Source organism: Pinus tabuliformis, chromosome 4_2 (assembly GCF_031772625.1).
Source record: "Pinus tabuliformis cultivar Carrire ecotype Pingquan chromosome 4_2, CPIR1, whole genome shotgun sequence".
NCBI classification, from domain to species: Eukaryota; Viridiplantae; Streptophyta; class Pinopsida; order Pinales; family Pinaceae; genus Pinus; species Pinus tabuliformis.
Window position 1 is genome coordinate 662,085,584 of NC_142304.1, and position 24,140 is coordinate 662,109,723.

General features: G+C 36.6%; 1 pseudogene; it reads right to left on the bottom strand.

The window, feature by feature from the left end:
- Window positions 1-18,686: 18,686 nt before the first annotated feature.
- LOC149171147 (protein RTF1 homolog pseudogene) lies at window positions 18,687-20,639 on the bottom strand (annotated as a pseudogene).
- Window positions 20,640-24,140: the final 3,501 nt, after the last annotated feature.

The window sequence follows — 24,140 nt, forward strand, 5'->3', positions numbered from 1 at the left end:
AGGAATCCCTTTATTGGTTTTAGCGGGATACACTGTAAAGCTAGAGGGTGGAGTCTTGGTTTAGGGCCTAGTGATCTTGTGTGGATTGCGGTAAAGCTTGAGAGACTGTTGTCTTAGTTTCGGTCCTAGTGATATGGTGTGGATTGAGGTAAAGCCCGAGGGGTAAGGAGACAAAGAATTCCTTAAAGATAATGATGGAGTCGAGAGGCATTCCTAGCTCTGTTTGGTTTTGCGATCTTGGAGCCAATTTTGGTGAGATCATGGTTTGGTGAGGTTGGAGGCGGTTTAACCTATGGATTCCCTTCTTTATTTTTGGATTGGTTTATCCATGAGATCCCACATTCATGCTTGGAATATGGAACAGGGATGATTGGCCGAAAGAAAGATTTGGTTCAATTGTCTATGGTCGGATGGTACATGGAAGTCCCGAGCATAGTCAAATTTTCCTATGTTAGTGAAAGCTAAGTTCTCTTGCTTTTGTACTTGTTAATATGTGGCTTTAATGTCTGTTATCTCAATGTTATTTTCATGGTTTAATGTTGGTTACAATCATAGTTATATGACTGGTTAATGTCATGCTTATTTCATGTTTTAATGGTTTTCGTGGTTTAATGTTGGTTATAATCATGGTTATATAACTAAAAGGAGAATGGATGTAAGACCTAATTGATGTCAAAACAATTAAGGGAAGAGGGTGGTGATCCTTCTTGTCAAGTCTCATATGAGTTATCAGTCATTTATGCTCTGTCTTGTATTCATTTCTTGTAGATTGCATTGATGCCAAGTGTTTGACAGAATGTTAGTCCCTCATGGGGATGGTCAGGCCTAGTATTGGAGTCATTTTTTGATTTTTAATTCTTGTGGTAATGTAATTTATGAGTTTTGAAAGTGTCATTGAGTTCTAGGAAGTGACCTAGGCTTTGGGCATGAAAAAGAGGCTCAAATCCTGGGATGCACACAAAAAATTGAGCAGAGAAGTCCCTAGACTCTGGCATACCCATGTTGTGCATGCGTCCAGGGGTACTCAGATGCACCCTTGCCCATATGAAGGGAGCGTCTGTTACAGATCCATTTGGACACATCAACCCTGACTTACAGATTAGTACTATTAGGGCCCATCAAACCCTAATTCAATTGTTACATGCCCTAAAGAAGTCAACCATTAGAATGCCTAGCTTCCCATGAAGTTCCATAACTGAAATCATCCAAAAACTGCCTCTAAGAAGATCAATGCAGGCAGGCCTTCAATAGGGTGTGTTGTAGTGTAGTCAAGTACACTACTAGGGTGCTATACAGTGCACTTGAGCCCTCTTTGGCCTGTGGTGGACGCATTTGAGCGAAATTGCATTGGGGTTTGGGAATATTCTTATCCATTAGATGTATCTATAAGTTTCCCAAGTTTATCTACTCCTTTGGGCTCGAATTTGGATGAGGTAGGGCATTAAGAAACGTCAATCCCTTTATCCCTTGCTCCATGGAACTAAATCCTAAGTTTGGGAGGGTATTGGTTATCACCATTTATGGCATAAATTCCTTCATTCACCTATAAAAGGACCACTCATCTAAGTGATTAGGTGCTCGAAATCATTGAATTATAGGGAGATGCTGTTAGTATGAGACTTGAGTTGATTTCAAGTATTGTAATGATGTCAAAATGTCTTGCTTGTTATGAGCAGAGGATGGGATTGAACTGGAGGAGTGATGCTGGATCAAGCAAATTGGGTTGTAACTCTTCCTTTTACTAATAATGTGTTCAAAGCTTTTTCCATATGCTTGTATTTTCCATTGATGCTTTCATATGTGTATCATGTACTTGATTCCATGCTATGTTTAATCAATAGATCATTATCATATGCTTTGATCGGTTTTTGTCTTTTGTCTGTGTGCAGGTACTCTTCGAGCGGATTAAGTACGAAAAGGAGTGACAGAATTGGTCAAGGGAGATAAGGAGTAAGAGAAATCTACAGGTAGGCTTCTTTACCTCTTATTTAATCTATTGGTCATAGAAAAAGTAGAGAATGCTTTGCACTATTGTTCTAGACTTAACTACTAGTCTAGGGGTTTAAGCGTTTATCCATAGACACTAAAAATTCCCAAAACAAATTGGCGACCATACTGGGGATCAATCATCCATCTTAGTAGCTTATCAGCCTCTTAAGACATTTCTACATACTATACATGTGGTCGTTGATTGAATTTTAGTCTTCTTTCATTGAAAATTGAATCAAAATTGTGTTAAAATTGCCTTCAAAAGGGCTTACTGTCACCAATGCAGCCTAATGAAGGACACAATGCACTGCAATGCACTTCCTACATAGAGCCAGTGCCCTGAAGCACACTGTCTCTCACTATTGCCTGCATTGATCCCTTCAGGGTTAGTTTCCCATCTAGGAACTGAAATTTTGTGCCAATCTTCTCATGTTTGAACGATTTGCTGAATGTCAATGATGTCTTGTCTCTGAAAATAGTTTTTCATCTCCTTACCTGGCCCTACTTAGACTAGGATTGATAAATTTTTCTTATGTATTTACTTTTTCATTTTCAATCTATGGTCGAAAGTTAGTTTTTGGTTGATTGATCTTTAGCGAAAGAAAGTGTCGTAAAATCGTCTTTTCTTTCGAAAACTGAATTGTCGTAAAATCTTCATTCATGAAAGATCGATTGATTGGTGTGTGCATATGATTAGTATTTTCGTTGAAAGTGTTGTAATTCCTCATTTCTTTGAAAACAAAAGTGTCGTAAAGTATTCCTTTCCTTGAAAAGAAATTGTCTCAAAATCATCGCTTTTATGAAAAGAGTTTATCTATCGATTGTGCATTAGTTTTCCTTTTTGTTCATTCACATTAAGGGAAATTGAAAAGAAATACATGCATGTTGCATTGAAAAAGTTTGTGTGTGCTGATAGGAATAGTGTAGGGAATTTTCATTTAGATTGTGCTCTTTGCTCTTTGATCAAAAGGAATCTGATTGCTCTATCCCTACTAGCTAAGGATTTTCATTGTTAAATTGAATGGAAAGAATGCTTATCATGATAGTTGCATTTTAGGAATTGTAAACATACATCACATGGTGAACCTTGAAAGGAAAATTCTAAAGAAGATCAACTTAAAATTTATCTGAATTCACCTAATGGAGCATTGTCACCTAACCAAAAAATTGAGAGGTCTAGGCTAGAGACATGTTCCAGCGTCGTAAAACAAAGCATCTATCACTAACTTGTCTTCAATACATTTCCAAGTACGTAAGTATATCGTAGCTCGTCCACGTACCTTCGGGTATATAGGGTGGTGTTACAGTACATAAAGTATATGGGAATGCTCTCATTGTGTGGTTTTGCATTAGACAGTGCTTATACGAATTGGGCCTCCACGTACTTTCGGGTATATATGGGAGGATAACACTAGGTTGCTATCTATCCTTAGGTAACCAAGTCGACCACCTTGTACACTGTGATACACCGAACACAACATTTGGGGAGATTTCCTACCCATGCTTCTTAGTTCGCCAGGAGGTATTATGCAGTTCACAGTTGCTTGGTAAACATTTTGCCTATATTATCCCTCTTTTGTTTTGTTATGTTACTTTGATTAAAATAAAATTAATTGACCGTGGATAACATCCTCCACGCTCATTCCTTAGCTGATATTAGGTTGAAACATATGGCGACAAATCCGGAGTCTACCAATCAAGGAATTCCTTTTGATGGGAATCTTAGTCCTTTTCCTCCTTTCAGAAATATTGGTGCTCCATATATCGCTACATTGTCCCTTCCAGGATTTACCATTGGCTTGCCAGTATGGTTGTCTTCAACCTCCTTGGTTCAAAATTTCGTGATTTCTCCACAATCGAGTACACCTCCAACTGGAAAAAATCAACCTCCAGTTGATCCTAAGGTTGACCCTTTGCCTTCTTCCTCGGTTGTTTCTTCCTCCCCTTCTTCCTCTTCGCCTGGTGAAAGTAGTGGTACTAGTAATCAGGTGGCTAAGAAGAAGAAGAAATGGAAGAAGAAGAAGAAGAAGAAGAAGAAAAAATTCAGCAGAGGGGAAACCAAGCAACCATTGCTTTGAATGCAACATCTGATGAGAAACCGTTCATCAAGCCTCACAGAGTTCGATATCCATGCAAACTTTGTGCGGGAGACCATCTTCTTGAAATTGTCATGATATTCCTCAGATCTTAGAAGAATGGTCTTCTCATTCACATCATCCTGTGTCATCAACTTCTGGAGATCATGCTGGTGACACACCATCAACTAGTGGTAGTAAAGTTCATGGAAAGAAGGTTAAAGTTAAGTTTCCCTATAGGTTACGTGAAGGGAATCACCCCATTCACCCTTGTCCCTATCTGGATGAGGCCAAAAAAGTTTTGGATAACCGTCTTGTTTCAACGCAGTGACTTCCATCTAGTTACAGGAAACTCTCCCTAAATCCTTCGCTAGTTGATGAATTGGTTGATGAAAATCAACCATCGTTCAAACCCACTCTCTCTGAAAGTGAATCCTATGAGTCTATACTCGACCCAAATCAACATGTCGAGGTAACAATTGACCTGATTTCACCTTCAGCTAATTGTACCTTTCCCGAAGAGAGTGAATATGATACCACTCAAGTTCTTTTTGTTTCTTCAAATTCTAATGAGCTTTGGGGCAGTCCTCCTGTTCCATCAACACAGGAGGACAATCCTCCCACTCTCGTAACTCAAGGGGTTAATTCTCCCATTCTTACGGTACCCCCTCCAAGTAGTCTAGTCACTTCCTTTGATTGGAACCGACTGGCAGGATTCTGTCTTCCTTCTTATGTGCCTTTCCAGATCATAGTACAAGTTTGTAATATGATTGTATCAAGCGATATTATAGATGAAGGTGCATCAGTGAGTATCCTTTCCTCAACTGCTTGGAAAGCGTTCGGTTCGCTGCTGCTTGTGCCTGTTCCCAGAATCTGTTGGCTTTGAATAGAGGAAACATTCAACCATTAGGAATCCTTCCTCAGTTGCCTATTACTTTGGGAGGAAAAGTCATTTATCTGAATGTGATGGTAGTCCCAGGCCCTTTAGATTACAATTTACTTCTAGGGCGTAACTATGTTTATGACTTGGGAGATATTGTTTCAACACTCTTTCAAGTGTTTTGTTTCCCGCATAAAGGCAGAATGGTCACCATTGACCAGCTTTCATTTCCTAGTCGAAATATGGCTCCTAGTCAACCATCTTCCCTAAATGGTCCTTTTGTACCAATGGTATCATCCTCACCACGGGTTAATCATGTGGCAACCCGTTCCATACCTACATCAACTGACGATCAATTCAGTGATGTTTGTACATCATGTATTGGGGGCATTGGAACCAGATCCCTAGTTCATGACCTCTTTTGTGTTGTGATCAAGGAATATGAGGATCGTTCTTTTCTTGTGTCAACCTCATTAAAAAATGAAATAGCATATGAGGATAGTTCCTTGTCTTGTGTCAACCTCTTAAAAAAATGAAACCAAGGGAGTGAGGATAGTTCTTTTACTGTGTGAGCCTCAGTAAAAAAATGAAACAATTCCCACGAGGACAGTTCCTAGTCTTGTGTCAACCTTGTTAAAAAATGAAACAAGGGACTATGAGGACAGTTCCTGGTCTTGTGTCAACCTCGTTAAAAAATGAAACTAAGGGTATAAGCATAGTTCCTCATCTTGTGTCAAGCTCATTAAAAAATGAAACAAGGTCCTCGAGAGCAAGTTCCAAGTCGAGTCTTTGATTAGATCTCGTAAAATCCCAGTCGAGTCTTTCACTTGATCTCATAAAAGAAGCTCATTCCATCCACCTAATAGCCATGAGTAGTCTACTTAGATGAATGTAATGAAGCATAGGGGGCATGCACCTAATGGTAAAGTTAAGTTTCCTTGTAGGTTATGTGAAGGGAATCACCCCATCCACCTTTGTCCCTATTTGGACAAAACCAAAAAGGTTTTGGATAACCGTCCTGCTTCACCGCAATGACTTCCATCTGGTTACAAGAGACTCTTCCTTTCATCATGCTGGGGGCATGTAAACCAATCTCAAGCATAGTTCTTTGTTTCAAGCTTGTGTAAAAATGAAATTGAATTCAAGCATAGTTCTTCGTTTTAAGCTTGTATAAAAATGAAACTGAATTCAAGCGTAGTTCTTCGTTTCAAGCTTGTGTAAACATGAAACTGAATCCAAGCATAGTTTCCCGTGGTTCAAGATTGTGTAAAAATGAACCCATCTCCATTTAATCCTCGTGATTTCCATTCTATCAGCCTCTTTCATTATATGATCCTTGGTTGTTTTCATCCCATTGCCACCATCCCTTTGGCCAATCATATGCTTTCACTTGGTTGTTTTACCATTTTTGAGGGACAGTTGCAATGAGTGGTCTTATTGGCCAGCCTCTTCACATCAATCAACATGTTTTGAGAAGTTCCAACATCACTGGAACCAGATGCTATCCTAGACACCACTAGTTCCTGAAAATGGAGTCCTCTTTAAGCTCTTTTCAGACTCTCTAAACATGAAAAGATTGTCGAGCGCTTGTCTTTTCCATCTCGTTAAAATATTGGAAATGATATCTCTCTTGTATTATTTTACGCTTTTTTGGACTTGAGAGATTAATTTACGAAAAAGAACTTGTGGATTTTTCTTTTCGTCCCTTTTCAAACTCTCTAAACATGAAAGGGATAGAGTTATCTTTGTCGTTAAACTCGTTAAAAACATCAAATAGCGACAAACTTGTCCATCTAGACAAGACCAAGTTTCACCTTCGCTAGACTCGTTAAAAAATCAAATAGCGATGGATTCACCTGAAGGGTGAAATTATACAACAAGCATATGTTATCCTCCTCAAGCTTGATTAAAAAAAAGAGGTACTGGTCAGCAATGACTGGGAAAATTTGGAAAAAGGGAAAACGCTTTATGGTAGCAAGTCGCTCTTGAACATGACACTTTCACCTCATCACCATGACTATGTGGGTTGGGTCATTCAGCTTGATGGTTATCACACCATTGGTCTATCTTACCATCCATTACTTTGTTTTGGGTCAATGCTACCAATTCATCTTAGCGCCGCTGACATGTTCAAGAGAAGTCATTCATCTCAAACTTCATCCTTTGCAATACCGTAAACATTCATTTTCATGACTGCCATTCCTGAACCTTCTGTCGTCAGTCAATTTTCATCTCCAAAATCATTTACCTCGTTTCATGTCATTGATGTGGGATACATCAAGGCCCGCCTATGACGAGTCGCTTCTTGTTGACATCAACACATTATCCAAGAAGTTGACTTAGAAACACCCCTTCAGTACCTTGAGGCTTGGATACATCAATGGAAGGTTTCTCGCTTCCAACGGTAGGTTGACATCACTGGCCTTCGACTGAAAGATTTTGTATGGTGTTTGACATCAAATAATTTATTCACACCATGCTAAATGTACTATAGTACTTTGAGGATCATTATCATTATCGATGATTTCTCTCGCGTCTGTTATTGGCTTACATCATTGGCTAGTAATCAGACAATGTATTCCCATGTTCAACTTCAGATCATCTATTCAAATGGTTAGACTTGTACTTGAGCGAAAAATTGAACGATATTGAAGACCCCGGATCTAATTTCATCCATTTGGGCTGCGATATTTTCAGGAGTACTAAATCAACTGTACAATGGCCTTACATTCATGGTCATCCATTCATGGGTTTGTATCTGTAGACGACTATATTTGTACATCTATGAAAGTTTATAAGCTAAGCATGGGTATGCCTTCCCTCAGCAAGTTCATGAGAAAAAAATCCAATTATCATGATATGTGTATTGTAATTGATGCAGGTCACCTTCTGCTTTAAAACCTCCTCTCCACATGATAAAGCATTTCACTCAACATACATATTTACGACTTCATGATTTAGGGGGCAACTGTTACAGATCCATTTAGGCACATCAACCCCGACTTATAGATCAATAGTATTAGGGCCCATCAAACCCTAATTCAATTGTTACATGCCCTAAAGAAGTCAACCATCAGAATGCCTAGCTTCCCAAGAAGTTCCATCACTGAAACCATCCAAAAACTGCCTCTAAGAAGATCAGTAGGCAGGCCTTCATTAGGGCGCGTTGCAGTGCAATCCAGTACACTGCTAGGGTGCTATGCAGTGCACTTGAGCCCTCTTTGGCATGCGCTGGGTGAATTTGAGCGAAATTGCATTGGGGTTTAGGAATATTCTTATCCATTGGATGTATCTAGAAGTTTCCCAAGTTTATCTACTCCTTTGGGATCGAATTTGGATGAGGTATGGAGTTAAGGAACATCAATCCCTTTATACCTTCCTTCATGGAACTAAATCTTAAGTTTGGGAGGGCATTCGTTATCACCATTTATGGCATAAATTCCTTTATTCACCTATAAAACGACCACTCATCTAAGTGATTAGGGGTTGGAAATCATTGAATTATAGGGAGATGTTGTTAGTATGAGACTTGAGTTGATTTCAAGTATTGTAATGATGTCAAAATGCCTTGCTTGCTATGAGGAGAGGATGGGATTGAACTAGAGGAGTGATGTTGGATCAAGCAAATTGGGTTGTAACTCTTCCTTTTACTAATAAAGTGTTCAAAGCTTTTTCCATATGCTTGTATTGTCCATTAATTCTTTCGTATGTGTATCATGTACTTGATTCCATGCTATGTTTAATCAATAGATCATTATCATATGCTTTGATCGGTTTTTGTCTTTTGTCTATGTGCATGTACTCTTCAAGCAGATTAAGTATGGAAAGGAGCGACAAAATTGGTAAAGGGAGATAAGAAGTAAGAAAAAGCTACAAGTAGGCTTCTTTACCTCTTATTTAATCTATTGGTCATAGAAAATGTAGAGAATGCTTTGCACTGTTATTCTAGACTTAACTACTAGTATAGGAGTTTAAGCGTTTATCCATAGATACTAAAACTTCCCAAAACAACGTCTAGGGGTATAGTGGTCTAAAATTTTAGTGTGACCCAGGGGCTGGTCAGGGGAATGACTGAGATGCATTCTAGGAGTCTTGTTGCTGATGTGGAAGGCCTGTATGGTCTATTTTCGTTGATTCCACTTCCTTAAGGTGACTTAGGTGGTCGTATCATATCATAGTAATGTCTTGTCACATGTTTACCCTGGTTAACCAATTACTTGGGTAGATGTGAGAAGAGGGTTTTACAACTACCATTCTCAAATAGCTTAGTGAGGGTCTTCCACAAAGCAAAGTGAATCTCCTTGCCATGTAATTTCGAGACTATGTGGTCTCTCACACCCTCCAATATTATCCTTCTAGCTTTTGCAGTATCCTTCTTCCATTGTGCAAGTGTTTATACATCAGATGTTCCTGGTTGTAGAATGTTATTTTTTATGTATTCTTGAACTCCATTATCATCGAGTACTGCTTCCATCCTGTCCTTCCAAGATAGGAAATTTGAGGTTTCCTCAAGGGCATACTCCAATCTCAATATGTTGAAAGACATTTTCCCACACAGAGGAAAATTGCTTCAATGAATCTAAAAAACAATATCTCTGAAGGAGAGTCTTTATAGACTGGTTTCTAGTGTGATTTCTGCTATGATACCATGTAGAAATTAGTAGAAATTTTCTACCACTGATGAAATCAAACTAAAATCAAGAGATTATAAATTTCCTTTACTATTATGTGGAATGGAAATCACAATTTAGAAACACATGCAATGACATGCAACCATTAAAACACCACAAAAACACAATGACTTACAAGGGAACCCAACTAGGAAAAATTGATTTGCTTCTTTTCATTAATTAGATGAGAATGAGAAACTATTACAATGTCTTGATTTGATCCTGAAGCACACCCTATACGATAGACCTATTCTCATGCTCTGGCCAACACTTAGTCAATTCAAGGCCCCAACTTGCTCATATTTCCTTGCACAATACTTGAGGAAATTAACTCCTAGTAGGAATTTCTTCCTATTTTCTTGTGCAATTCCTAAGGAATGATTCACTTGTTTAACTGCCAATCATGTACACTCAACTAACATAAAATTGATAATTACAATGTGCCTTTTCCTCCACTCCAGCTAGGCAATTTGAATTCCATGCATGTATGAGCTATTTTTAGATAATTGACTAGTTTAACTAAGAGATCACCATTCTACTACTCAACTAGCCTTCAATTGACTCAACTAGTTACTTGAGCTCAATTAACTGAATCAAACTAAAATAACTGAACTAGATTGCTAAATTTTAGCAATCACTGCATGCACAACTCTACTTCTATCCTACAACTTGAATTTACTAAGTAAACTAGTAGATATAGCCATGTCACACAAGTTAACTACGATCCAAGTGATCCTGTTGGTGTGGAACATCAAATTACTAAATTTGGCTAAGACACAAGTCAAATTTAACATTTATTTCTAGAATTTCTAACATTCGAATTGGTGTTCATTATGTTGGTGTGTTTCTAAACCACTTACAAATGTTGTGACACTATGTGATTAGTATAATCAAATATTGTGGCATGTACTTATTATGGTTTTCGATAGGAATGTTTGTTACAAAGAGGTGGACAAAAAAATCAAATATTTGATGTACTTTGGCGGACAAGAATTTGTTAGTCCTAGACTCAAATAGGTTCCAACTATCTATTGTTGGTGTAACATTGTGAATGTTTGTTGAAGTCTAGTAGAACTGAGCTTGGGTTCCAACAATGCCTTATTGTGGAAATATTTTTCTAGATTGATTATAGTGGTAAAGGTTGTCCATAAACACCTCCCTAGAATTTCTCTTTCATAGAGAGGTTTCTCTATTATTAGTGGTAGATAGCCCAAGTCTCCTACACGAATTATTGAGTTATGATTGAATAACCAATGGTTTCTCTATAGAAATACCTCACACAAATGACTCTTAATCTGCATGAAATATTTATTTCCTATGAAGCTCAACTCATCAATTATAATATAATGAATATGTTTCATCCTTACTTGGAACATTATATGGTATTGACCAAGTAAAGGTTTTGTGTCCTTAACAAGAATATTAAGCCTGACATGTATAGTGGTTACATGTATGTTAAACGCTATAACTCTAGATGGGAAAATAAGTAGTACTGGGCTATGGCTAGTGGTTGGTTGAGAAAATAGTACTTCTTTGATGTAGTTTATAGGATATGATTTCCTTGTGCATGCAGTACCTTGGATGATCGCCTTCATTGAATCTTTTGGTTATCTTGCTTGCTAGTGTTGTAGGATTGTATCAAATGCACATTGTTGATTTATAGATAATATGTTTCGAGAAAGACATAGGGGATTGAATTATTTTATAAATTACCAATCCTTCAATTGTGGTTAATGAAGTTTGGTGTAGTGTCCAATGTATCTTTTGATACTTCTAACTAATCTCATGTGTGGTTAGTGTCGAGTCCTTAGAGGTCCAACATAATCAAGAGAGTTGAATTGGATATTCCTTGTAGGTACTAATCTCGATAAAGCTTTCCATTCAATCATCTCCATGGGTTGTTCTATGTTAATATGGGTACCCTCATGTTCAAGTTTTTTTCATTAAAAGTGGGCGTAGGGATGTGATCATGTCATACATAGTAGTTTGATCCTAGTGTATTGCATTGCACTTAGATTGTGGCCATTGTTGAATTTGAAATTATGTTCCAATGAGATTTCAGATATCCTTACTTTGAATAGTAGATGCTTATTTCAAAAACTCCTATAATTTCATGGTGATGGTACACACACTGTGCAATTTTCTTTAATCCTTAGTAAAATGTCATGGATCTTTTTCCAAAAAAAAAAAGGTTTGTATTTCAAGAATATGGGCCATATGCGATATTAAAAAGAGACATCTCTTTGAAAATTAATTTTAAGTATCTTTTAATTATGTATTATAATTTTTTGTGGAGCTATGTATTAGAATGAAATGTGTATTGAACTTGTTCAACGGTCCTTATCCCACCCTCAATAGATAAACTTACATCAAGAAATACATCATTTTATCAACTTCGTAAAATGGAACAATTATTATTTCGACTAGGGGATGAAGAGGGCATATTAATTAGATCTCTTAGATTCTGAAAAAGCACCTAATCTCAAATGATGGTTATGTTGTATTTAAGTAGACTATTTCATTAGAGTCCTCACATAGCCACAACACTTAAATGTTTTATTAATAAATATTTTGTAGCGAAACACATTGGGAACAACTTCTTTAATTTAATTAAATAAATCAATTATGAAATAACAAACATTGTATATATTTGAATAAAAATCACTACCCTTTCATGATTGTACATTTTTAATATAACATTATAAATTTTAGTATTTTGTGATTAATTGAAGAAGTCATCCACATTTTAGATATTGCTTGTACTCGAAACAAATGTAACATTAACATTAAAATATGGAAAAACAACCTTAGACAAAGTATCATTACAACAATTATGTTAATAATTTTATCAATAAATAAATAAAGCAACAAGATTGCATTAAAATCAATAAGCTTTTGTTTATCTTGACAACATAAAAATATTAACAAAAATTTATTCCATTAATTTAAATTTTATTTAAAAAAAATAAACTTTACTTAAAAATTCTTTAAAATATCAATTATATTTAATATATTTTATAAAAATAAATTGAAACTTTACTTTATTTTTTTTAAATATCAATTATATTTAATATATTTTACAAAAATACTTAACCCCATATCACAACAAAAGACTTGAATCTCTGTCTTTAGAATTTTAACAATTTCACATATCTCAAATTACCAATTAAACAACTTCAACATTTCTATAAAAAAAAAAATTATAAATCTAAATTAATTAATTTTAATACTTAAATATTTTAAACTAAATTCAATAACTAAATAATAAAATACTTTAAACTTTATATTAAATTAAACAACAAATATAAAACCTATCTACCAAAATTTATATTTAAACATATTCTTTTATAATCTTCCATATCCTATTGAAAATGGGTACCCCAGATTCTTTTTTAGATTGAATCTCAATCTTCACAATAACAGTGTACCTCGCTTCTTACTCGTTTACTCACACTTGTACTAAGCATCTCATCTCGACACCTCTCCTTTCTTCCTATCTTATAAGTTTTCTTCAACAATTAACTTATAACTACAATTTCAAAATATTATTGTATTGACAGTTAATTGAGTTGTCCTTCCACAATTAACTTTTCACCATACTACTATAATAATATTATTTTTCTTATTTTGCAATTTTCAATAATGTACAATAATAATATTTTTTTGAATTTGCAATTTTCTAACACATTACAAAATAAGATCAATAATAATAATAATTTTTGTTTTTCAATTCTCTAACCTTGATAAAATTAATTTGTTTAAACAATCACAATAAGCAAATGGTAAATAATTTATGTAATTAATCAATACAAATTAACAAATAAATAATTAATGAAGATGGTACAAACCCAAGCATACTCAACTTCTATGATAATTTAAACTAGCATTTGCACCTTATGTTGCAAAGGAAACGTCGTAAGGCATAGAGTGGGGAAGAATAGCGACATGTGAATGGGCATTGTTGAAAGCAAGGGTGGACGATAATGTGTATTCTGAAAATGGATATTTTGTTATGGTCAACCTAATGCATTCATTAATTAGATGACAACAAAAAAGTTTCGGGCCCAGGTTGAACCAACACAAATCTTTTCTACAAGAGTGAAATTGCCTAAATGATTCCTCAATCAATGGAAATAACCGTTTCCCTCCTCGGATACCTAAAATACATTGTAGGAGACCGATTTTTCAAGTAACTTAATATAACTAGCAATTACCCCAAAAAGTGCAAAGAGAGGCCGATTACAGACAAGTATTTTTATGCATAAAGTTTTGAGAATGGAGGATCTTGGATTAGACTTTAGTTCGACTCCGTTGGTTTGGGAGATGTATCATGTGTTACCATTTGTGCATATTATGGGCATAAAGTTTGTTATGATGATGGAGATTATTTTCAACCAGTTGTGGGTTGGCAACAACTTTTGTGAATGCCTTGGGTAAGATTCCATCTTCTGGATAATGGAAATTCCAGTGTCCATTTAGTCTATACTAGAGTACAATGAATGTTGGCAAAGCTAAAGAAATTGTCATCAATGTATAGAGCCAACGTAACTCGTAGTCATCAGTTTTTATCCATACAAGGCTATGATTATAGGTACCAGCCATTTGAGCGGGCAACCGGTGTATTTGCTAAATAGGGATCATGTTATCCTCGTGGAGTTATTGGTTGTGCTTAGAAAATATAAAGTAGGATTGAGCATCGACTATTTGGCTGGATGGAATTTTTTATAAGTGATGGCCAATTTTATCTATTGTGTAATCATCCAAAACATAGAGGCTAACCCAAGTGGATGCTTCAGTGGAAATTGTGTGGCCCTTGCATTATCTAGGTCCTATAAAAGCAAATAACAAAAATAGCATCAAGTACAATCCATCTCTAAACCGAAAAAACATCAACAAACAGGGTCCAGATGACCGTTAGCATCAAAAAATAAATAAAAAATCATGTTACAATAAATACCTACATATAATCAAAATCATTGTCTATATTAGGATCTCCATCATCAATATCACCCTCTAAGCATTAAAATAAGATAGAAAAAAAAGTAGCATCTCAAGTCAATATTTTGTTTCAGTGATGGGTACATTTTTAGTAGGGTTCTGAGAGAAGAGTTCATCAACCAATGTCACTAACTTTAAGGTACATAGAGAGCTTAGTGTTCTTGATTAATTACTAGTTCATACCCTCATACATAACAAAATCCAACGGAAATGTGGCAATCCCCACAATCTTGAAATCCTGAAAAAGGTTGTCAATTCTACTAAATTTTGAGTGAGATCTAAAATTTTACTTTCTCCATATGAAATTCAATGAGGTCAGAACTACTCTCAAACGTCCAAAGTCATTTCATGGTAATGCTACGAATTGCATAAGCAATACTAAAGCCATAGGCTTGAATATTAGGCTACCCCACTCAAAAATTCTTGTTTTTTTCTAAAAACTAATTTACATTTGGAACATATTTAATCAAATTGTGTAGAATTGGCCAGTTTGGTACTGAACCAGCCAGTGCAATACCAAACTGGCCATTTTCGGTTCCAGACCTCGAACCAGACCCGTTTGGGTGTCAAAAAGATCAAACCCGCTGATTTCACCAGTTTCGGTCTGGTTCCAATAACACTGGTTCTATGTTATTCAATATTTTTGAGCAATATGTTGTAGTTATCATGCATGCATATTTATGATAACTACTATACTTTTTCTTACCTTTGTCATTTCCCTAATTTAAAGGCTTCTCTGAGTTACTAATAAAGATAGTTCTAAAAGATAAGGCTTCGAGAACCTTGCTTTAGTTGGTGGAGGCTTAGTACATTTTCTTCTGAAGCTTTGGCCTCGAACTCGAGAGCTACTTGTAAAGCATTCTCCAAAGCATTTATACTAAGCAGGTCCATTTTTCTTTGGATATTTTGGTTGAGAGTCCTCTGAGAAGTGAGTCGAGGAACTTCCAAGTTCATCACCATGGACTTGAAGCCATCAAAAATATTGTTTGATTCCTTTGACCAGGTACTTGCCTTACGTGAATCCATTGCTTCATGATTTCCTCTGCTTTCCCCTTCAGGTATAACCTATCTTGCATTTCTTTCTTGAAGCATATCAAAGTTTGTGTAGGAGGTGAATTTGAGTTGACTAAGTCTCGTACAAGAGCCCACTGCCATGTTAAGGGTTGGTCGCTCCATACTGACTTCTTTTAGCATCAACTTCTGTGCATCATTCAGTTGTTATATTTGAAAGAAGGCTTCTCGTACAAGAGCCCACCACCATGTTAAGGGTTGGTTGTTCCATACGGACTTCTATTAGCATCAACTTCTGTGCATCGTCCAGTTGTTACATTTTAAAGAAGGCTTCTAGGCTTTGCAGTGAAGCATCCAACACTTATACTTTAGGATTGAAAGCTTGATATATAGTTCATATATCAGTGATGTTATTGTCCCATAATACCGTAAGACTGAAATATTCATATCTGGTTTGAATTTAGATGATAGTGCTGGCCTCACATTTTGCTGGACTCCACATTTTCTGAAAGGCCGGGAACATATTTTGCATTTTAGATGCAATTGTTGGTTGTCAAATATGTCTTATAAATTATTTTTATTAGACTTCATGCCTGCAGAGATATTTACTCTTGGCTACTTCCCCAACCATGATAGAGAAAAGGAGCCCAAACACTTATGAGGCTTCTTCCTCTGCATAGGTGGTGTGTTAGAATGGGTGCTATTTTTGGCAGACATTTGAGTAATGGTCTTCCGCCAATATAAGATTCTGGTATGCAAGTATAATTTCAACATAGAATTGCCTACATGAACTTAGACCTGAACATTGCAAAAGAATAGAATAGAGACTTCAAAGCTAGTTCTTCAAGCGCATGTAATATAGATTCATTTAGAAAAAGGATGCGTGAAGACAATTGTAATGTTGGTGACAGACATTGATCACCGTATTGAGGAACTAACATTGTGCCCGAGCCCTACTGGCTTGAGAGTTTTGACAGGGTTTGTGTCTAACTAATATAGTCAATGAAGGTGAGTATTGAATAGGTTCTAATTGGACCACAAAACCATGATAAGTCTCAATGATTTCTCAACAAGGCATCAACCAAAACAATGCAGGAATTACACAAGCCTTTCTGGATGCTCTCTAAAGAAACATGAAACTTCTCATTGTGTTCAGCAACGTTTCTATTGAAGGTCAAGTTGGCTCATGTAAAGCAAGGGAATTTTTGCATCTTCAACAACTTCACATTGTCAAAGACAGCCGTATTCTCTTGTCCAATATAAGAAGAGAAAGAACATTTATAATGCAATATATTCATAAAAACATACTAAGAAATGATAGTTATAAAGATATAATTTGAATTCAAATGTGGATACCATACAATACAGAAAACAATTGGACCACAAAACTATAGTTCAGAAAATTCAGGAGTATACATATTATTAAAGCAAAAACATGCACTTCTTCAAATTTATTGAAAAAAAATAGGTATGTGGATAGTCTAGACTAATTTTATCAAAAATTTTAATGATTGGATAACATAAACCCCTACAAAAATGCTCAAAGGTCCGTTGAGCCTTCTGATGCAATCCCTTCAAGAAATGTATTTCCTTATCATACACTATAAACTGTACGAAACCCAGCAAAAACTAGAGTAGCAGGTCTTCTCTAAAGAACATTAGATTTATTATTGAGATTATTACAAGTTTGATTTTAAAAAGTTGATAGCCATCACACTATTTTCTTGTGCTTGGTGGGCGTATGTATTTGTTTGCGTGTGTTGTGATTCTACTTTTGATAATGCAGGTCATGTAACCTGTTCTAGGTGTTTTGGAAGTAAGAAGGATATGCACAGATATTAGGTACACCCTTTCAAGTTGAAAAATAAAAATTAAATAAGCACATAGCAAACAGAGATTATATGACTAAATACCTAGTGGAAGCTACTTATTTACTATGTTGGCTCGGTTGGCATGCTTCATTTGAGTGTAACTTTGTTTATGAAGGTCTAAGCAGGCCTTTAAGGTGCAGGCAACAGTGTCCCAACTACAAATGTAGTCTCCTCGAGACTTCACATATGAACAGAATAGACAAACCTCTCTAGGCATCAGCAGCAACATAGTCTCCTGAAATCTCCCATGGCTAGCTCCTAAACAAGGGAGTAGTGACAGGCATTGGTAGGACAGGGAGAAGAAATGGGCAAATAACATATTCATTGGTGGCTTGAAAGTTAAAATGCATTTTCTTAAGAATTCTTTAGGGTTTCTTGTGAAGATGATTTTTTTGGGTTAAAATTGGATTTGGTTTGGTTCAGTTTTGGACAAACAACAGATTGACTATACGAATCCCAACTAAACCGAATTATTTGGCGGTACCAAAGTTCTTCCAGACTTTCGAATGTTTTCCTCGATTCAGCCAAACTTTTTTACCATGTAAGAGATAGTTGCTTATTAGATAGAATTGCAATCAATCGAAAGCAAGAATAAACAACTAAGCACAACAAAACAACCACAACTCTAAAAGCATTTAAGAAAACTATACTACAACAACAGAAATTAATAAAACATAGCATTTATTACATGAATCTGAAAAACACTACATATTTCAACAATAATTTAGAAAAAGGCATCACTCAACATCAATCTCAAACAACAAAAAATGCCATGTTTCACCAACTGCATGATAACTTGCAGTGGAATAGTGTTACTTAGAGGAAAGGAATCCTTTTGGAACATTATATACCATTTCTTAGCAGAATGGTTGAGACAAAAAAACACCCTTGAACTTTAGATGTCAGGAAAATACAGCCTATATTTCTAACACATTGTTGATTTCATGCCTGCCAACAATCCATGATGTTGCTACTGTTAAAAGACAATCCTTGGTTGACTAGGTTATTGCAGTTGTGTTTTAAAGTGCCTACAATGGCACACTACATATAGAATTTGAAACAATTTACAAAAATGTTCACTTTAAGGCTTTTCTGCATATGTTTCTGGCAATCCCAAAAGGAAATTTCTGAATCTTTGATATAAAAATTAAATGGGGAAACCAACAAGCAGAGAAAATATCATTATTTATTTTCACAGAAGGCCTCTTCTACGCTTGTAATCATTCACAGTTAATGTCAGACTATGCCTCCTTCCATCATTGTTAGGAACTTTCACTCCACAAGTTGACTCAATCTTCTGCTTTCTAGCCATAAAAGCTAAAGGGGCCCCTTGAGCACCCCCATACTTCTGCAGTCCAGCAAGTGAAATTGGAAGTTCAAAATCATGCAAAGAATACACCTTTGCATCTTCTGATACAGGAGCATCAGTGTCGACAAGCTTTCCATCATCCTCGGCAGTTTCTATTGCTATGGCTTCCTCTACTTTGGTTGCATTTGCCTCTTTGTTCGCATCAGTGTTGTCTTCAGCAACCTTCGCCTTTGTATCATAATAATTTTGAGATTGAGTCCAACACCGAGTGAATGGATCATACCTTGCTTCACCTGCTTTAAGATTAAGGTTTAGAGGCTTGATCTCAGAAGCGTTCTTGAAATTTTCAGCCTTGTTTTTCTTATTCATTTCTGCTAGCATCAAGGCTTTTGCATCCTTGCTTTTGCTCTAAAGAGAAAGGACTTCTAGTTCCTTCAATCTCGCTTTAATTCTCTCAACTTCTAAATAATCATGCCTGCTCTCCGCCAGCTCCATCTCTCTTCTAACCCTGTCCTTTTCAGCAGCCACATTAGATGGCCTTTTGGAAGGCAACTTCTTTTCCTGCAACATTTGTTTTACAGTTTCTGCAGAATACACAAATTGATTTATCTTTTTTAGCACATTTATTTTTTCCTCAACTTCTGCTCGACTAATCATCTAACCACCACTGCGTTCTACTTCCCGTTCCCAATCTGAAAACTCTTTCTCAAGTGGAGGTGAATCAGACACCCTAGCCATCTGCCATCTTGTTGCACTGCTCTCGCTACCCCAGAAACAATTCAAATACTTGTATGTGGTGCGGTTCTCAAACTTGTATTGTTTATCAGGGTCTGTCACATTAACATTTTTTACCATGCAAAGACGGTAAGTACCCTGTCTTGACCTGGACATTCCTATCCCAATTCTTACAAAGCAGCCCACAATGATATTCTCAAAGAATGGTTCCATAAACCACTTGGCAAGTTTTGATCTCCTTATTGTTATGCTTCTAATATCTTCAAAGCTGGGAGTGTCAGCAGAGCTGGGACCATCACCATCACTATCTGATTCTTCGCCACTGCTTCCACTTCCTTCTCCTTCACTAGAGGATGACAAACTAAGGCTCGGACTCGCATGAGATTTTCTTCTACTAGGTGACGAATCCCGCCCCTTAGATGAACCAGTATTATCTCTCTGCTTACACTGAATGTCAGAATCTTGTGCTTTCTGCCGCCTTGCTACCAATTCACTCAAAGCATTTTCTTTTTCAGACCTTGTCGATTTCACAGAAGAGCACATCCATGAAGATGGAGGCCCTTTTTCTTTCCGTTGTTGATTTCTAATCTCGTTTTGGCGAGCCCTTTTATGCATTAAATAATTATCCCTTTCTTCTGCTCGTCCTGCCAAAATCAACTCCCGGTCCAGTTCAGACATTTTCCCACCCTGCTCCCTATCTTCATCATCTTTGTATAAATCACTTCCTATGGATAATTCGCTATCGGAATCATCACGGCGACCCCTGTCATCATCATCCTTGTCACCAGAATCAAATATCTTTTTCAAGGGCATTCTTGACCCAGAATCCTTCCTATTTGTTGTCCCAGCATCATTTGAATCATCGTCATCAATGTATTTCGAGTCACTGCCATCATCTGAATCAGAATCTTCCAGTCTCCCTTTCGCAGGATTTCGGTTTTGCTTTCCATCATTGGTAGATGTTCGACCAGCTGCTTCTAGCAGCAAATGCTCCAGTTCAGCCATAACATTTTTTTCCCCTCTAAACACCCACGCTGATTGAATAGTCCTTCGTTCCCTGGCTAGAGCAGAGACTGCAAATACCACTCCTCAATAGATCTTCAAAACTTAAAACCTATTGTCCATCAAACAGATTAAAATTGTGAGAGGCAAACCACACCATGGAGCTTAATAAATGTACATCACTGACATTACGTTTTGTAATACATGGTCCTTGATCAGCGCTAGAGTCATACAAAACAAAACCACTGCAAATAGCTTAAGCCCCAATCCCACGTTTTTCATAGGAAGAGAGACAGGATGAAAAAGAAGGGTTTCCTTAATAAAAACTGGATATTGTGGGCCAAACAAATGTAAGAAAAACAACAGCTACCATAAAACGACATGAATCTGAAAGAGCTCAATAAACCAAAATCTTCTCCACTCTAGAAACTCGCTTGTTCTTCCGCGGAAACCCTAAAAAATCCAAAATACATAAAACAAACCATAAAAAGCCTTGAACGAATAGAGCTGGAATACCTGTTCTGCCATGGCTGCAGGAATTCAAGACTTCTAAATTCGCATTTCAAGGCCTCGGCCGCTCCTGCTCCTACCTGAGAAGTTACAACATTTTCGATGGAAAGATGCCGATATCATTTTTCTCGCCAGCGTTATGAGGGAGGATTTCTTCTGCTTCATCATCATGATGGTCTTTTTTTTGCGCATGAGGCGGAGGTTCAAAGCTTGAGTCTCCTTGACAATGGGGCCAAAATGTTGGCATTCACATATGAATCATACAATTCACCCAATTCCACGTTAATTGTCAACCTGGGGCTTGACTGGTTATTTCAAGGCTATCATGCAAGTTATATTCAGGCCACAGTTTCCCTACCCAATATTGAACATTCAATCATAACATAACAATGTGTAACAACAAGTAATAACTATAACAACAATCATATTAACAACAAGTTAAGACTCACAACAACACACTAAAATCATTGCACAACAAGGAAATAACACAACATAAATAAACCTATGCACACAACTAATCCAACAATGCTTGGTCAGGAGGGTGGGCCCAACTCCTTGATCAGGGTTGCGACAAGATCAAGAACTATAAAATGCCTAGAAGATTAGAAATTTCATTAATCAAAATAACATCATAGAGGTCTGTCATTACAACTCAAACCATGGTTGCATAATATTGCAAGGGTCAAGCAATGATCATTGAAATACTATCACATTTTCATAATTCTCTACCATCTTACTAACTCTGAAGTTCGTCAGTAGATTACTACCATATCGTTTAATTTTCAAGGTCACATTTGTTACGATAAATGCTCTAGGTTCACAATATCAACCTAGACATGTTCATTCCACCTTTTTTATGCACTTGCATACTACAATTATTCATCCACAATGGATAACTATGCACATAAGTAATGAAGAATCTGACATAACCATGAGTGTGCTAATGTATTACTCTAACTGGGCGCTAGGCATAATTCATTATTTGAATATATTGTATAGTGGGCATATTACCAAACAAATCGGTCCACCAATTTAATACCCTACACTTAAACATTAGTGCAGTTCATGATTGACTTCGGTTTGGGCATAATTATTATGCTTAATTTAGAGAATCTCCATTAAGTTTCTCTCAACATAACATTTCCATTCCACAACGCTTTTCCACTAGAATGTTAACCATGGTTTTGGAGTTGTAATTCCAATTTCTGTTGGAATTACCACAATCTAAACGTTGGAGTTATAACATGACTTGTTACCAATGTTAAACATAATAATATTTCCCATGGTTCAAAAAAATTTCCAATATCGATATTATCCATTCATTTTAAATTTTTAACGAAAGACAAAAAGAATTGCCCACACTTTCTGGAAATCAATTCAATATTAAAATTGCAAGGTTACTGAAGTCATCTAGATTCTCTAAAAAATCAAGTCCCCAGTGCATTCACAAATTGACATCCATAATTTTGGCTAATGCTAATGTTCTAACCATTTTACCTCTCAACACTTCTCTAGATTTCTCACAAAGTTTTGGATAGTGATTTCCCATCATCATTGTTTTATCGCACTTGGATCAATTATTTACTTGGTAGCTGCAAACATTCTACAACACAATACTTCATTTACCTTTCTCAATCCAAAAGATCGTTGCTGCAGTCGGATAACATTTCACACAATGCAGATGGTAGGATCCTACAACCATGAGCTCGAAACTATGAGCTCTAATGCCACTTGATGCAGCCAGCCCAAGGTTTCTATTTTCCCAGCCTCCACACCCTACTAGGAATTCCATCATGCTTATCGGCTGAACAACCCCACCAAGATCCAACCCTCCCTGGTGCAGGGGTCTCGCAGACTACAGAGGCTAATTTACAATATTGGCCCAAATCGTAATTTTTTTGGGAGTCCTTCCTTGTTACGCTGATTTCAAACCTTCAGTTGACATCTTGGGAGCAAAAAACAATCTTATATAACCTGTAAAAAGGCCTTGAAAGAATTATGGAGATTGATTGTTACAAGGGATTCAACTATGCCTCCGTGATAGGAAATAAGTTGCATTAAAGCAGTAAGCTCCGTAGCTGAACAACTCGATCTTTCTCTTCTTTTTCTCATGATACTTGATCATATATTTGAATCAACGACTAATTTCCTTCCAACGTAAAATGGGTAAACTATTATTCATGCCCCCACTTTGTTCTTGGTCTAGGGAACACAATTGCATGGCTTCGACACCAGGATCTAAACACAAATCGAATCAGTGTCACACTCACTCTTGATTTCAATCAACTTCGCTCCATCTAAGCCAACCCCGAACTCCGGGGTCTCTACTCTGGTTCTCTCCTCAAGAACTCAAACTCGCCCTATAACTTGATATGGTGCAAATTGACAGGTCTGTGCTACATCAACAATTGACTATTACTGTCGTATACTCACTGTACAAGTATGCTAAGGAAATTCAAGCTTCTCCAGACCGAGCATTAATATGTGCTCCATCAAGAATCATGGTATACACCACACATGTACAAACACATATTCACAAAAACACATTGTATCTCTCTAAACATAGTGTATGTACAGAGAACATAGGAAACCTCTCTTCTCAAGCTGTCTCTCCCGAGCTTTTCTCTCCAAAACCTTTTCTGCTACTACACATGTAAACTTTAAGCAGGCCATAAAATATCCTAACATGTAAACTTCATACATGCCATAAAATATCTTAACAGAGCCAAATTGTTCGAACATTTATCCTAAAACTACTAACACCTGAACTCAGACACTTGCCATTTTTACAAAGGCCCGCTTGGCCATAATGCAAGCTCACCGAAACAACCTAACAACCTAGATTCTTTGTAGAATCAAGATACATGCAATGACACTAAAAACCTAATCTATACAAATTATAACTGAGGGAGATTTCTCTCTTTGGAAATCTCATGACCTCCTTGGGTCAAATCAATAATGGATTGCCTAGGGTTGATGATCGTGCATCAGTTTCCAATGTCTAACGAAACTCTATTGTTACCCATGAAAATTTTATGATACATAGGGGCAACTCTCTCTATCCTCGAAATGAAATAAACTTTGGAAAAT